We start from the raw sequence: 16,384 nt of genomic DNA, 5'->3' as shown, positions 1-16,384 counted from the left end.
GGGACTTCTAGTTGGAACAAACTGAAGCTTGAAAATTAAAGAGGTTTTTAACTTGCTAGAGGAAATACATAATGATATCTATTTGCTAATAAGAAAATGAACTATGCCATTGCAATCGGTGTGCATTTCAGGGATAAAAGAGGCTTTGTTATGATTACAGAGAAAGCAAACTTCTATTCTGACGCATTGAAAATAGATCTGTAGTGAGATTTTTATTTTTTTTATTTATTTATTATTATTTTTTTTTGTAGTGAGATTTTTAATGGTTTTGTCTTCAAGTACTTGTTGATCTGTGAAGCAGTGCAGTTTAGAAACATGTTGAGGAATTAGTGAGAAACAGCTATTTTATTGAGAAAGAGGTATAAGTTTTTTGTCATCCTCTACATCAGTTGCCACATACAGTGATGCTGTAGCTCAGAGCATCATGAATTACCTGGAGGTCCTTAAAAAAAATGCAGATTCTGATTCAGGAGGTCTGGATGGGATCTGAGATCTGTATTTCTGACTCACTCCCATTGGTATCCTGGCTGCTGCATCTCCAGGGACCACATTTGAATAGCAGGGATCTAATGCTTCTGGCTGAAGCACCTGGAAGGAAAAGCTTTAAGCTGCCTTCATGATGTTTTATTGTGTTTTAATTTTTTGGCCAAATCAAGAGTCTGACCCTTTGATATCTTTTTATTTTGTACTATTGACTGTGACTGTAAATATCAATAACCTCAGATATGCAGATGAAACCACCCTTATAGCAGAAAGTGAAGAAGAACTAAAGAGCCTCTTGATGCAAGTGAAAGAAGATAGTAAAAAAGTTGGCTTAAAGTTAAACTTTCAGAAAACAAAGATTATAGTATTCGGTCCGATCACTTCAATGACAAATAGATGGAGAAACAGTGGCAGACTTTATTTTTTTGGGCTCCAAAATCACTGCAGATGATGACTGCAGCCATGAAATTAAAAGACGCTTGCTCCTTGGAAAAAAAGCTATGACCAACCTAGACAGCATATTAAAAATCAGAGACATTACTTTGCCAACAAAGGTTTATCTAGTCAAAGTTATGGTTTTTCCAGTAGTCATGTATGGGTGTGAGAGTTGGACTATAAAGAAAGCTGAGTGCCGAAGAATTGATGCTTTTGAACTGTGGTGTTAGAGAAGATTCTTGAGAGTCCCTTGACTGTAAGGAGATCCAACCAGTTCATCCTAAAGGAAATCAGTCCTGAATATTCATTTGAAGGACTGATGTTGAAGCTGAAACTCCAATATTTCAGCCACCTGATGTAAAGAGCTGACTCATTTGAAAAGATCCTGATGCTGGGAAAGATTGAAGGCAGGAGGAAAAGGGGATGACGGGGGATGAGATGATTGGATGGCATCATGGACTCAATGGACATGAGTTTGAGTAAACTCTGGGAGTTGGTGATGGACAGGGAAGCCTGGCGTGCTGCGGTCCATGGGGTTGCAAAGAGTCAGACATGACTGAGCAACTGAACTGATTGACGGTGACACTAGAGGGCAGAGAATGTTATTTGAGAGTCAAACCACAGGGTGGCTATGAATTCTGTCCATGTCCTCCCAGCAGTGATGATCTTGTCCCTGTAGTGACCTTGTAATAAAGCTCACATTGGAAGATGGGGTGCGGGAGGGGTGAGTAGATTTCCCCAGGAAGGTGTCAGGGAGACCTTGAAGATGTCTTCCTCACTGGGTTATCAAATTTAGGCTGCCTTTAAAGTCATTTATTATAAGCATTGGATTGCTTTTTTGTTACACTTGCTAGGCCTGGTATTTTTGAGTTATTGTGAAACATTTAATACCCCAGGTAGAGTATTGAATTCTCTCTGAATGACAGTGAATCACAGACAAATGACTTGGGTTTTGTCTTTCAAAACAAATGCAATAGAGACTTAAAGGTTACATTTTTGTCACTGTGCTCCATCAGACTTGTAATGGCTGGTTCGCAATTTGATCTCCCTTCAGAATGTGAGTGAGCTTCCTGCTTAGCAACAATAATTATTTTCAAAAGAGAGAGAGATTCCCACAATACCTGGACATTAAAAAATTATCTAATCACATAGTTAGTTTGACCCCTTTAGCTTCCCACATATAAAAAGGCAACATAAAAATAAGCCAATTTCACACTTTCCATGGAAAAATAGATCTCATTGCTAAAATTTAAAACAATTACACTTTTTCTATTTGCAAAAGAGCAAAATTTTCTTCTTTTACAGCAGTATATGGAAAGTATATTTTGTACTGATAGCTTACGGTGAAGGATATCAGATTCATGGTCTCCAAAGAAGATTTAACTTCAGGATCAGGGACCGGGCTTGACCTCTCAGAGCTTTTGTGTGGCAGAAGTTTTATTAGTGAAAGAGGACAGAGGAAGCTTCCAACACAGATGTCAGAGGGGGACGGAGAGTACCCTGTCACTAGTCTTAGCAAGGGAGTTCTATACTTTTTCTATTAGTTATTAACAATAAATCAAAAGAATGTCTCAAGTTCGTAAAGGTCTTACTAGATCTACTCCTACAATTTACATTTTAAGATGACAAGATTAGTCAGAAAGTTCTTAAGAAGGACTTCCCTGGTGGCTCAGATGGTAAAAGCGTCTGCCTACAATGCGGGAGACCCGGCTTCGATCCCTGGGTTGTGAAGATCCCCTGGAGAGGGAAATGGCAACCCACTCCAATACTCTTGCCTGGAAAATCCCATGGACGGAGGAGCCTGGTAGGCTACAGTCCATGGGGTCGTGAAGAGTAGGACACTACTGAGCAACTTCACTTTCTTAAGGAGAAACATGTCCTCAAGCAGAATACATTGGTACAGAGTTTAAGGAAAAACATACCCTCGAGCAAGATGAGTTGTTTTGTTGTGTAATCATTAGCTCTTGGCTTAAAGAAAAAAAAAATGTCTATGTGACTAAGGTGAGTGAGTGTAGAAAAAAAGTTTGTCCTTTTCTCTTCCTTAAGAGCCCCAGACCCCTTTTTCCTTGGACTTCTCAACCTACCTAAGTCTCTCAGAACCAAGTTTAATATTTCCCTAAATGTCCCTTCTTCACCTTAAATGTATCTCCATTGATAAAGTTAAAAACAAAATGAATAATGAAAAGTAATAGTACCTAAAACTATCACACATTTGCTGGAAAGGAATGAGTTTTTTTTGCTATGAAATTGATCCCAAGAATATTCATCATATAAACACTTGAAATTTCACATCTTTTCATTCGTGAATGCAAACCTTCAGGGATAAAAAATATATTTCTTGTTATTAACTAAAGACTAATAGGTGAAGCTGATCAGGTTAATCATTTTTTTAACTCTGTTAACTATTTTTTAATAAATATAAATCACTAAATAGGGCAAGATTAAAAACAAAAAAGGATGTTTTCTCATTGTATGTATGCGTTAACCTTTAGGTAGAGTTATAAAATGATCTATTTAAATAATAATAATAAAAACAAAAATAAGTAAACAAAATTAATTTCTGAAAACGACACTGATAAAGCTTTGGAAAACCATCAATTTGCATTAAGTGTCTGCTTTATGCCTATTTTAATAGGGAACACAAAAACCACAGTTCTTACACACTCTTAAAAAAAAAAAAAAGAGCAATTCAAGGCCATAGAAGCACATTAACATTTTTTCCTGACACTTAAATAATAAAAACAAGAACAACCAGCATTTACTGAGCACTTAACTATGTTGCCGACACCTTCAAAGTGTATCACATGTGTCATCTTATTCTTGCCATTATACAGTTGAGTAAAGTTTGGAAAGCTTAATTACTTTATTAAAGTCATACAAGAAGTGTCAAGCCTTGGAGACTCCATGTTTTGAATCTTTCAGCCTCCCCAGTGAATATCAGAAACTATGATTTTGTGATCTAGATGTCAGGGTGTGATATCACTTTCTAACATCTCATGGACAGGCAAGCAATAAGGGCACACCATCTGTGCCTCAGTATACTCATCTGTAAAATGGAGAGACTCCCAGCCTCTCTGCTGCAGGAAGCAGGTCTCTGGGTGTTTAGAAGGGCCAGACACCAGTCACATGGAACAAAGCTTGTTTGCTGGTGGCACACCCCAGCCTCTACAAATCACCACCAAATGTTGCCAGGGGTTTAGTCCCCAAATTGGTCATAACAGCAAGAGGAATTGGCAGGACATTAAGTTTCTCAAAATCACTTGTTATTAACAAATGTCTTGGAGAAGAACCTCTCCCAAGATTAAATGTTAGAAAACTTCCAGCCTGGTGAAAACAGGCCTCATCTCCAGGAAACCTGTGCTTGAGGTATGGGTAGCTGTTTTCTGTGTCTGATGCATCCAGTGGGAATGGTAGGCGGGGATTGTGGGAGGGAATCAGACATGGTGGGGCCTGCATGAGTACGTTCAAAGGATCCATGCTTGGTGAACGCCCTCCCCCCCACTCCTTAAAGCACTGGGGTTGAGGTCAGACGTCCTTACTTCCTCCCAATCTTGTCTTTCCTCCTCCTCCCCGCGTCTCCACTCACAGACACCCAGCTTGTATGTGTTGATGCTGAGACCAACCAGAGACTGAGGGGGCTTGCTTCCCTTGAGAATACCTTTCTTCTCATCTCTTCACACTCTGTCCTCTTAAACCCTCCTCTTTGCCCAACTCTAGAAGAGCATCCTTGTTAACTTACCTACTTCTCCCATTTGGAAAGTCACATCCTGCATTATGAGAAAGGAGTTGGGGTCCACACACAGCTCTGCTCTGTGGTCTATTTGTATTTGTTAAAGAATTATTTTTACAGCTTTCAGTTTTTCATTCAAATAATATTTCTACTCAGTCCTAGTATTTACCCTGAGATTACTAGGAAATCCAAAGCAACATTTTGGAAGAGCAGTATCTCCTTTCAGATTGTTTGGGTTGTCCAGAAAGTTCACAAATGAACTTTTTGGTCAGTCTAATGTTTATGTCTGAGTTAAAACACAGAAAGGGGTTTCTCCAGAGCATAGGATGGGGGGCCCTGTTTTCCTTTTGCTCTGGAGTTAGAGTGAGAAGAACTGCTTTGGTCTAAATTATGAAAGACTTAAGCAAGAGAGAAAAGTTTCTGAGAGGTAGAATATCTAAACACCCAAAGAGATTCCCAAGGATTATTCCATGTCTTTTTGAGGATCTTTAAATGCGGCATCAAAGAGATTGTCTGAAAGTTGTGTACCAACTGCGTGACTTTTTATGGTCTCCTTTAGTCCATGAAGAATACAGTTAATTAAACTCAGAAGTTTGCCACTAAAATAATAGGTATGAGATCCAGAGAATTCAAGGTGTTGGAGGACTCATTAAATAGGTTTGCATAAATATCGTGCTGAAAGATTTAATGAGTCCATAGGGTCAGTTATAGAACAATGGAGCATAGATGACCTAGAAAAAAGAAATTAGAATCAATACTGGGCTTCTGAGTTAACAGCTATAGATTGCTATATGAACACCTGAGAGAGAAATTCTATAATTATATCTTAATGCTGCATATGGGTGTTCTCATCCCAGGGAAAATGAAATTTCTTAGTTTTCATTTACTTGTCAGTAATAAAAATAAATGTTTATATGTGTGTTCATTTCTCTGGTCTCTAGGAACCATGAATGCTTACGGAGCTACAACTATGTAAATAGCATCAATTTTTTTCTTTTAATTCAATTATTTATTGAATGCTACTGCATAGCAGGCACTGGGCTACGAGCTGGGAAAATAAAATGATGTAATAAGATTGCAGCCTTACCACACACACCCCCATTGGCCCCACCACAGATTGCTTACAGTCTAGTGCAACCCTGTCCAATAGAACTGTCTGCAGTGATGGAAATGTTCCATGTCTCAGAGTTCAGTGCAGTAGCCGCAGGTGTTAATTAATGTTTAAAATGTGATTAGTGTAACTGAGGAATTGAATGTTTAATTTTATTTAAATTTAATCATAAACAGCTCCATGCTGCTAGTGGCTAACATATGGACAGCCCAGAAAGGTAACATGCTGAATCTGGATTTCTAATGTATAATCTGCCTTTCTACAAAGGATTTGTGTTGGAACCAAACTCTTATTATCATCTTTATAATAGAGCTGTTTATAGCAGAGGAAGGGCTGACTCTTCCTGGGGAAACCTAGGAAAGTTTCCCAGAGCTGGTAATCCCTGACCTACAGGATGAAGTCTGAGTTTATCCAGCAGAGGAGCAGATGGGAAGGAACTCCTCATGACATCATGAAAAAGTCTGCGGTGCAAGGATCGTGCAACTGCTGTGGAGTTGCACATAATTTCATAATTTAATGTTGTATTAGCTTAAGCTGCCATCACAAAATATTTCCAACAGGGTGGCCTAAACAAGAGAAAATTATTTTCTTACCATTCTGCAGTCTGAAGTCCAAGATCAAGGTACCAGTAGGGATGGCTTCTGTGAGGCCTCTTGGCCTCTTGTCTCCTTGTCGGCTGTGGCTTCTTGCTGTGTCCTTACCCAGCCTTTGACCTGCACTCGAGAGAGAGAGAAACTCTGTACATCTTGCTCTTTTTATAAGAACACCAGCTCTGTCAGGTTAGGGCCCTATCCTTATGACTTCATTTAACCTTCGTGGCTACCCCTGTGGTTCAGATGGTAAAAGCATCTGCCTGCAATGCAGGAGCTGCTGCTGCTAAGTCACTTCAGTAGTGTCCAACTCTGTGCGACCCCATAGACGGCAGCCCACCAGGCTCCCCCATCCCTGGGATTCTCCAGGCAAGAACACTGGAGTGGGTTGCCATTTCCTTCTCCAGTGCATGAAAGTGAAAAGTGAAAGTGAAGTCGCTCGGTCGTGCCCGACTCTTAGCGACCCCATGGACTGCAACCCACCAGGCCCCTCTGTCCATGGGATTTTCCAGGCAAGAGTACTGGAGTGGGGTGCCATTGGACCAGGGTTCAATTCCCGGGTCAGAAGATCCCCTGGCGCAGGAAATGGCAACCCACTCCAGTATTGTTGCCTGAAAATTCCATGGACCAAGGAGCCTGGTGGGCTACAGTCCATTGGGTCGCAAACAGTTGGACTCAACTGAGCAACTTCACTTCACTTCACTTCACTTCCTCAATGGCTCCATTTCTAAATAGTCAGTATGTTGGAGGCCTCAATATATGAATTTTGAGAGGACACAGTTCAGTTCATAAAACACATCATTCAAAAAACAAATATCTTTTTTCTGTTTTTTTTTTTCCCCTGAGAGGAGATACATACCTCACACTCAGTTAATATATGTATGCAGAAAACTATCACCTACTGATCTAGCAACCCATGATTTTAATTCCTGTATTTTATTGGTCTATTAACCTATAATATAGGGTTCTGGAAAATTAGCAAGTTAAAAAAAAAATCTAAAGCAAAGTTCCACCTCTCATAACTTGAATGCAATTAAATATTGCTTCAGTTCAGTTCAGTCTCTCAGTCATGTCCAACTCTGCAACCCCATGAACCGCAGGACACCAGGCGTCCCTGTCCATCATCAACTCTTGGAGTCCACCCAAACCCATGTCCATTGAGTCGGTGATGCCATCCAACCATCTGTCGTCCCCTTCTCCTCCTGCCCTCAATCTTTCCCAGCATCAGGGTCTTTTCAAATGAGTCAGCTCTTTGCATCAGGTGGCCGAAGTATTGGAGTTTCAGCTTCAACATCAGTCCTCACAATGAACACTCAGAACTGATCTCCTTTAGAATGGACTGCTTAAGCAATATTGCTTAAGCAAATATTAATATTGATTTTCCTTTTTTTCTGAGGAAAAACTAGAGGTGAGCTAGAGTTGGTTATACTAGCTCACAGGAACTTATTTAAAATTTTTCCAGGGATTCTGTGAGCTGGTTGTTAAACACAAACGCTATTAAAAAGTGAAAAGAAAGTGAAAGTGAAGTCGCTTAGTCGTGTCTGACTCTTTGTGACCCCATGGACTGTAGCCGACCAGGCTCCTCCATCCGTGGGGTTCTCCAGGCAAGAATACTGGAGTGGGTTGCCATTTCCTTCTCCAAGGGATCTTCCCGACCCAGGGATCAAACCCGGGTTTCCCACATTGCAGGCAGACGCTTTACCCTCTGAGCCACCAGGGAAAAAGTAAATTATATAAATTTACAGTTAAACAAATCATACTAAAAACAAAGGGATCTATAAGGGGAAAGATTCTGAAAAAGAATATACATATATATAAATCACTTTGCTGTACACCTAACATAATATTGTAAACTAACACATTGTTGTACTTCAATTTATAAAAAAGAGAAAAAAAGGAAAAGGAGAAAAAAACAAAAGAAATAAATATCCCAAAGTCACCATTGCTAATTAGGTAAGACATTTCATTGTCGTCTGTGCCCTGGAGGTAGGTGACATCTACGGTGGCTGTAGCGGCACCGCAAAGGATTCCTACCACACACCTCTTCCTAACTCTCAGTTCAGGAGCATCATGTTAGAAACTTGAAATAGGCTACAGGGGGTATATTTACACCAAATCAACAAATGCTACAAAGCAGGCTATTTTCCCCCCAGGAGAACGGCCGATTAATATTGACCAGCATACCACTGACACAAATCTTAACTGTTTATGGCATAAGTTTTTGTCAGAATTATGCAGAGTTCCTTTTGCAAACATTCTTACTCATCTTTTGTAAATTAAACTTTCTACTAAAATGTAATATTGATATTGTTGTTGGTGTTCAGTTGCTCAGTCGTGTCCAACCCTTTGCAACTCGACTGAGGCACACTAGGTTTCCCTGTCCTTCACCATCTCCCAGAGTTTGCTCAAACTCATATCCATTGACTCGGTAATGCCATCCAACCATCTCATCCTCTGTCGTCCCCTTCTCCTCCTGCCTTCAGTCTTTCTCAGCATCAGGATCTTTTCTAATGAGTCAGCTCTTTGCATCAGGTAGCCAAAGTATTGGAGCTTCAGCATCAGTCCTTCTGATGAATATTCAGGGTTGATTTCCTTTAGAATTGACTGGTTTGGTCTCCTTGCTCTCTAAAGGACTCTGAAGCACTCAGTTTGAAAGCACTCAGCCTTCTTTATATATATTGATATATTACCTTTTAAAACCTTTTTTTATATGTTTCCTCCACCAGAGTCAATGCTGCTTTCTGGCCTGTGAACTTTCAGGCTCTGCACATGTCAAAAAATTGGAGAGCGACAGAAAAGTCCCCTCAAAACTAATCCAAGCATTGACAACATTTTTCTAACCCACTTAGCAATGTCTCCCACTGGAAAACTGCCTCAGCTATAACATAATATCCCCCCCACTGCTAATACTACCCCATAGTTAAAACTAAGCCAACACTGGCCTTGTTCATTTTAAAGAGGCCATTTTTATCTCTACTAACAGTTTTAAGTAACAATAAATGAAATAAAATAGAAAACTACTGGGGTAAATAACAGCTTTCAGATGAAATTTTATTTTTTGTAGTAAACATTTCACTCCAATGTTACCCTTTTCTTCCAAGCCAGTTAGAAGTAGCTCAGACTTTGAAAATGAAATGTCACTTGGCACAATTCTCATTCAATCTTTTATTAAAACTAAAAATAAGTCACACCTATGGCCTCTAAACTCTGTAGCCCAGGAGGTAAAAGTGGTTTGTCCGAGTCACAGAGGGACAGTACTCATTGCCTACCCACGTCTTTCACTCCAAATTGACACCCCAGAACAGCTTGTTTTCTGACTACAACCCTGTTCATTTACAATTTATTTTATCATCAGCATATCGTATGAGGCTATCATGAGGGTGATGAGAGAAGAAGGCATTCAAGCAGAAAAGATTAAGTGACTTGAAGTTTTCACCCTTTCTCCAGATAACCTACATGTGCAAATGTTTGAGAATTGTGAATCTAGGTTGAACTGAAGAATAGGATGGATAAGATCCTTGGCATAGAGAGGGAAAAGAGAAAGTATCCTAGGACTTTGTTTCCAGACAACTCTTCATTTTAAGAAGTTTGGTAGAGGAGAAAAGGCCTGAAAGGGACGGAAAAGCTACACCCTGTGAGTTGGGAAGGAAAGCAAGAGAAATAAAAGGCCTCCCTAGGAAGGGAGTCACCCATAGTGTTTCTGGAACTGAGTAGATGCTACTTCAGTGACCAGGCGTCACTTGAGTTTGGTGACCAGAAGGTTATTGGTGCCCTGGATTTGAATGAGGGGTCACAGGAAAGGTGGGAGCAAAGTGAAACAAGAGTGGGATGAGCTGGAGGCAAGGAACAGTAGACAGCTTGTCTAACCCTCTTCTCAAAGCCCAGACTTGAAGGAACCTAGAAATCTGGAATAGTAACAAGGGATGTCAGGAGTCAAGGGAAGACACACTTGAGAACAGATGAGTGAGCACATGTAACCTAGGATCCAGGCTAGTTTATCATGAGATTACTAAATAAATGACTGCCAAGGAAGTGGTTGGCAGGGTTATGTTTTCATGTGATGAATCAATAGTCAGCATAAAAAGGATATATTAATGAGAGTGCAGCATCAATTCAGTTCAGTTCTGTTCAGTCACTTAGTCGTGTCTGACTCTTTGAGACCCCATGAACCGCAGCATGCCAGGCTTCCCTGTCCATCACCAACTCCCGGAGTTTACTCAAACTCATGTCCATCAAGTTGGTGATGCCATCCAATCATCTCATCCTCTGTCGTCCCCTTCTCCTCCCACCTTCAATCTTTCCTAGCATCAGGGTCTTTTCTATTGAGTCAGTTCTTCACATGAGGTGGCCAAAGTATTGGAGTTTCAGCTTCAACATCAATCCTTCCAATGAATATTCAGGACTGATCTCCTTTAGGATGAACTGGTTGTATCTCCTTGCAGTCCAGGGGACTCTCAAGAATATTCTCCAACACCACAGTTCAAAAGTAGCAATTCTTCTGCACTCAGCTTTCTTTATAGTTCAACTCTCACATCCGTACATGACTACTAGAAAACCAGAGCTTTGACTAGATGGACCTCTGTCAGCAAAGTAATGTCTCCGCTTTTTAATATGCTGTCTAGATTGGTCATAGCTTTTCTTCCAATGAGCAAGCATCTTTTAATTTCATGGCTGCAGTCACCATCTGCAGTGATTTTGGAGCCCCCAAAAGTAAAGTCTCTCACTTTCCATTGTTTCCCCATCTATTTGCTGTAAAATGATAGGACCAGATGCCAGCAAGGAAGAAGACCCTAATTAACAGGCCAGAAATCTTGGAAAAGAGAGATTTCAAGAGAGAAAGGAATTTCTCCAAATTCCTTTAGTTTCTTTTAACTCCAGGCCTGAAGGGCTAGAGCCTTACTAACCACCCACCCCAGGACTCAGGATATGACACAGGGAGAGGAGGGCCTGCCTTTTCTAACCCTAGGAATTGTGGGGAAGGAAAGGACAGTGAGGATAGAGCAGGAGGTGAGATGTGTATGTACCTCTCTGATTTCTTCTCTCCGGGCCAGCATCTGGAAGATTCTGGGCAAAGCTCCTGGCTCCCATATCATGTGTGCCTTGGAAGGACTGGGGTGTTTCTGAATGCCCCAGTGATGGGAAATGGTGGTGGTGGGAGTGGCCAGTAGAAGCTTAAGAACAAGACAAAGCGGTTCCCCCAGGTCAGTTGGTCCAGACCATGGACTAAAGCAGCAGCCACCAATCAATCATCGCAAATGGGCAGTAGCCATTAGTCCATGGAAAAACCTAGAGCAGCCCCTTCACAGCAGAGACCTGTGGGATGTAAGGGAAGCCTAGTGGGTCTCAGCCACCACCAACTCTTCCCCCACTTTGAAGACCCATGATCTATAGAGATTTAGCCACCATCTTGGAGAATTGAAAATAGGAAGAACATCTTGAAAGACTGCACTTTAGCTAAAGAGAAAGAAACCTACGACTAACAGTATAGGAAACTGGAATTTTGAAGCAACTCTAAGGAAACTGACATTTCCTTTAATAGAAAGGCTAGCACAGTTCCCGGAGAAGGCAATGGCACCCCACTCCAGGACTCTTGCCTGGAAAACCCATGGACAGAGGAGCCTGGTAGGCTGCAGTCCATGGGGTTGCTAGGAGTCGGACACGACTGAGCGACTTCACTTTCACTTTTCACTTTCATGCATTGGAGAAGGAAATGGCAACCCACTCCAGTGTTCTTGCCTGGAGAATCCCAGGGACGGCGGAGCCTGGTGGGCTGCCGTCTCTGGGGTCGCACAGAGTCGGACACGACCGAAGCGACTTAGCAGCAGCAGCAGCACAGTTCCTCTCACCGTCATTTGAAAACAGCTCCGATACCTCCAGGGAGAGTGGTTTGGGGAAGTGCCGCCACTGTGACTTAAATGACAGCCACTTCACAGGCAGGGAGCTCAGGCACTGCACTGTGCAGGGCCAGCTGCTCAGAGGCATTTGAAAAGGAATGGGTCACCTGGGAGTTTTCTAACCTGTTTGCAGGTTTCCTGGACACCATGTCCTCTCCTGACCCAGCATTTGCTGTGACACAGAGATGTTTGTAGTGAGGTGAATGACAGTTTCATGAAGGTTAGGTCGCACAGGAACAAAAGGCATCCTTGCCTGGGTGGCGCGAACCTTTCCCTGTTCTCGCCCATCAACTTCTCTACCAAATTGAACTCTGCTCAAATGCTTCAGCAAGATTTTTAGTCAAAACCTTTTAAATGCTTATTTTTAGAAGAAGAAATGTTTACTGTTTGGGGGCTGAAAATTATGCTCAATTCTGCTGAATTTAATTCTGCAGAAATTTATTTTTAATGCCCATTTCATATGTAAGAGCTCAGAATACCCTTCTGTTGAGAGCAGCTCTAATATTAGATATTCCTAATAGATTAATAAGACTGGCTCTTGACAGCCACTTCTCTGCTGTTATTTCAACGGGTTAATCCTGTAGATGCGTCCATAGGTGAAGGTACCTCCCAGCAAGGGTGCGAAGCCAGCAAAGCTTTTGTCTGGCCTGCCAGTCTCCTCTCCATGCTGACACAATCCCTAGAACTGTGGCTCAGCTGCAACTTTCACAAATAATCACTTCTTTTCTTTAAAGCTTTGTACCTAAATATACAAAGTGTGTTGGCCAGAGTTTTATTATGATCATTTACATACTTACAATTCCTGAGTATTTAAATACTATTGGCAAACTAACATGGGTAAAAACTATTATGTGAGATTTTGTAAGAGCCCAAGATGAAGAATAAAGACACTTGGGATGGTCCTCAACGCCCTTCTATCATTGCATTACCAGGATTCTGGCTTTCAGGGACATTCTCTCTAAGGATTAGAGCTAATTTAGTTGAAAAACCTAGGAATTGTTTATTGAGAACTATTTTATCATAGAGATCTCTAATCTAGGAATTATAGTACTCACATGTCAAGGAGTAAAATAGAAAATGGGTTTTCTTTTTAATATTTTTTTGTCTCTTGAAACTGGAGGGCAGTGGATTTGAAAGCAGTCCGTTTGTCTATTTGTCCATCCATCCATGATGCATACTTATATATATTTATTTACTTAAATATGTTGTATATATTTAAAATATTTTCTCTACGTATATTGCATGTATTAATATATGTAAGCAGAAGCAGACTTACTCATTGTTTGGGTACATGCTATGCATGCATGCTAAGTCGCTTCACTCATGTCCGACTCTGTGCAACCCCATAGACAGCACCCACCAGGCTCCCCTGCCCCTGGGATTCTCCAGGCAAGAGTACTGGAGTGGGTTGCCATTTCCCTCTCCAATGCAGGAAAGTGAAAAAGAAAGTGAAGTCACTCAGTCATGTCCGACTCAGTGACCCCATGGACTGCAGCCCACCAGGCTCCTCCGTCCATGAGATTTTCCAGGCAAGAGTCCTGGAGTGGGGTGCCATTGCCTTCTCCTACATACCTTTAATCTAAAGAAGCCTGTGTTGAAACTTAGTAACCTATTATCAGTGAAATTGTATTATAATACAATGAGGGTATGAGTGCCCGTAAATAACCTCTTACTCACTTTGGGTTTTGTACCATGTATATTACCTATCTCTTAAATTGGTTAATCCATTGACTTTTTAAAAACATGTGTAAATGTTATTATACACATACTTCTACTATGACATCAGCAAACATGTTCTAAAATGAGTGCATCTTGCTGTGTCCTGCTACACAGCTGTATCTACCCTGATTATACCCAGGTATAAGGCCCACTACTTGAAAAATCCAGCTCCCTTTGATTTCAGATCACGTTTCCGTTCTCTGTTGCGCAGACATCAGATAAATGTGATTTCTGCTCTATTTTGTTGTTTGTTCCATTCTTCTTCCTTCTGTGTTCTTTTCTTTATTCATTCTCAGCTGCTATTAATTTATACACAATTAAAAGGACAGAGAAGCATATTAATTGAAAAATTGATTACATAACCTTGAAGGCTTGCTTGCAGTGTCCAGGAACAGCATTTTCCCTGATTGATTTATCTGCCCTGACTTAATAGAGGATTTTTCTACCAACCTGACAACATCTTGTGTTCAGACTCTGGTGTCATGCTCTGCTGTTCTCATTATTCATGGAAAAATGTGTTGATGGACTGTGGACAAGTTGAATTTATAATCATTCAAAGGTGGGATAACAGAGCTATTGCTAACTCTGGTGATCCTAAGGTAGAAAATTTTAGAAAATCACATGGACAGCAAGAAGTGCGAGAGATTGGAGAGGGTGGGCAGGATGCTATACGCTTTCTATATTATGTATTTGCATGCATTTCTTAAAATAATCTATCTCTATATATTATGTAGGTGATCAAAAATATTCTGAATTTTAATGTAAAAGACTCCATTACTGGTAAAAGTTAGTTCAAAATAGGAGACTGTTTGAAATTGTAAGCTTTTCTGTAAGTGTCCATCTGGGTCCACTTCTTTGTAGTGCTCTCTTTGTCTCATTTTCTAGCTTTAAAAAAGCCGGTTTAGACTAAAAGGAGCAATTATGGTTTCTGGATATCACTGCATTTCTGATAATAAGCCCTTCAAACTTGATTAGTTTTTAGTAGAATTACAGTGATTCTGAAGCAATCCTGAAGCCACCTGTTTTCCTCTGCCATATAAAAACCTACATCTGCTGTTGATAGGATCTAAAATGTAAAAACGTCCCAAAGCAAGTTGGAGAGTCCTGAGTTTCCAATGAAAACAAAGATTCTGTATTACTTTTAAAATATGTTTAAATAAGTCAGTGAATGGAAAAGAAATCAAGGAATGCTCAAAGAACATGCTCCTAGTGAAAGCAAGTACCCAGAGAGGTAGACAGAGCAGTAAAGCTGTCTTTCACCTTGAAGTTATCTGCCAGTTACTGAGCTTAGATTTTTCATGATGCATGAGGAATGGGAAAACAGGAAATGAAGCGAAAGTGGGAAGTCTAGTAATAGACTCACCACATAAACCTGGGACTGCAAGAAGCCACATAATCTCAGGGAAGGCATGAATAAAGAAGCCGTCATCTCAGAGAACTGCAAGAAAATTGTTACTCGCACAACTTGGGTTTTAAACAGAGGTAGAAAAAAATCCTTCCTGAGAATTTGTGATTAAAAGCTCTCCCTCATGTGAACTTGAAGCCTGAATTCAATTCACACCACCTGACAAATTCAGAATTTAGTGTAAATCTGTCTCATCTTGGAAATCCTCTGGTCTCCTGGCATAACTAATCAGTTTGTCTATAAAAGAGGCTGTTTTCAAAGCAGGCTTTAAGCTATTAAAGTTCCAAGAAATATCAACTCATCAAAGCAATTACAGTGAATATAGAGAAAGTCCATGAGTGAGAACCACAGCAGAAAGAGAAGACTGTAGAACGAGCCCTACAAAAACTTAGTATTTTGGTATTATGAGAACAGGATGTTAAAGAAGTATGTTTAAGACTGACAATACGAGTGAAGATCAGTCAACTGAAAACAATGATGTATGTTTGAAAACAAACTGAATTTCTATAATTGAATAGATAATTACATTTAAAATGTAATGAATCGTTCCAGCAATAGAGAGAAAAGTAGTAAATTTAAAAAGAGGTCTATAATATGACTCAGGAATATAGAAGAATGTCAAAGAGAAAATAAAATACAGAGATTAAGAGGCATGAAAGATAGAGTGAGAAAAAGAGGTGAGCAAAAATGAGGGTAGTAAAATATTCAAAATATGTTGTGGACAGAATTGATGAAAGACCCAAACTCATAGATTCAGAAATCCTAATCAAGAAGCATTTTAAACATCTCTATATCTAAATACATCACATTGATATTTCAGAAGGGAAAGGAAAAAGTTTAAAATCTTAAAGGAAATATCTTTAAAACAACTAAAGAGAAATAAAAATTAGATAATTGATTTCTTGGCAGTAACAATGGAAGAAAAATAAAACAGTGGGATGATATCATCAATGTGCTGAAGGAAAATATTTGCTAATCTAGCAATTTATATCTAGGGAAAGTATCACTTAGAGTGAA

At 40.2% G+C, this 16,384-nt stretch overlaps 1 protein-coding gene across 2 annotated transcripts in view; it reads left to right on the top strand.

The window, feature by feature from the left end:
* Positions 1 to 16,384, top strand: part of PLCB1 (phospholipase C beta 1) — an 856,985-nt gene that overhangs the window by 767,738 nt on the left and 72,863 nt on the right. The window lies entirely within an intron of this gene.

This window comes from Bos indicus x Bos taurus, chromosome 13 (genome assembly GCF_003369695.1).
Source record: "Bos indicus x Bos taurus breed Angus x Brahman F1 hybrid chromosome 13, Bos_hybrid_MaternalHap_v2.0, whole genome shotgun sequence".
Classification (NCBI taxonomy): Eukaryota; Metazoa; Chordata; class Mammalia; order Artiodactyla; family Bovidae; genus Bos; species Bos indicus x Bos taurus.
This window is presented reverse-complemented; position numbering and strand designations above follow the sequence as displayed.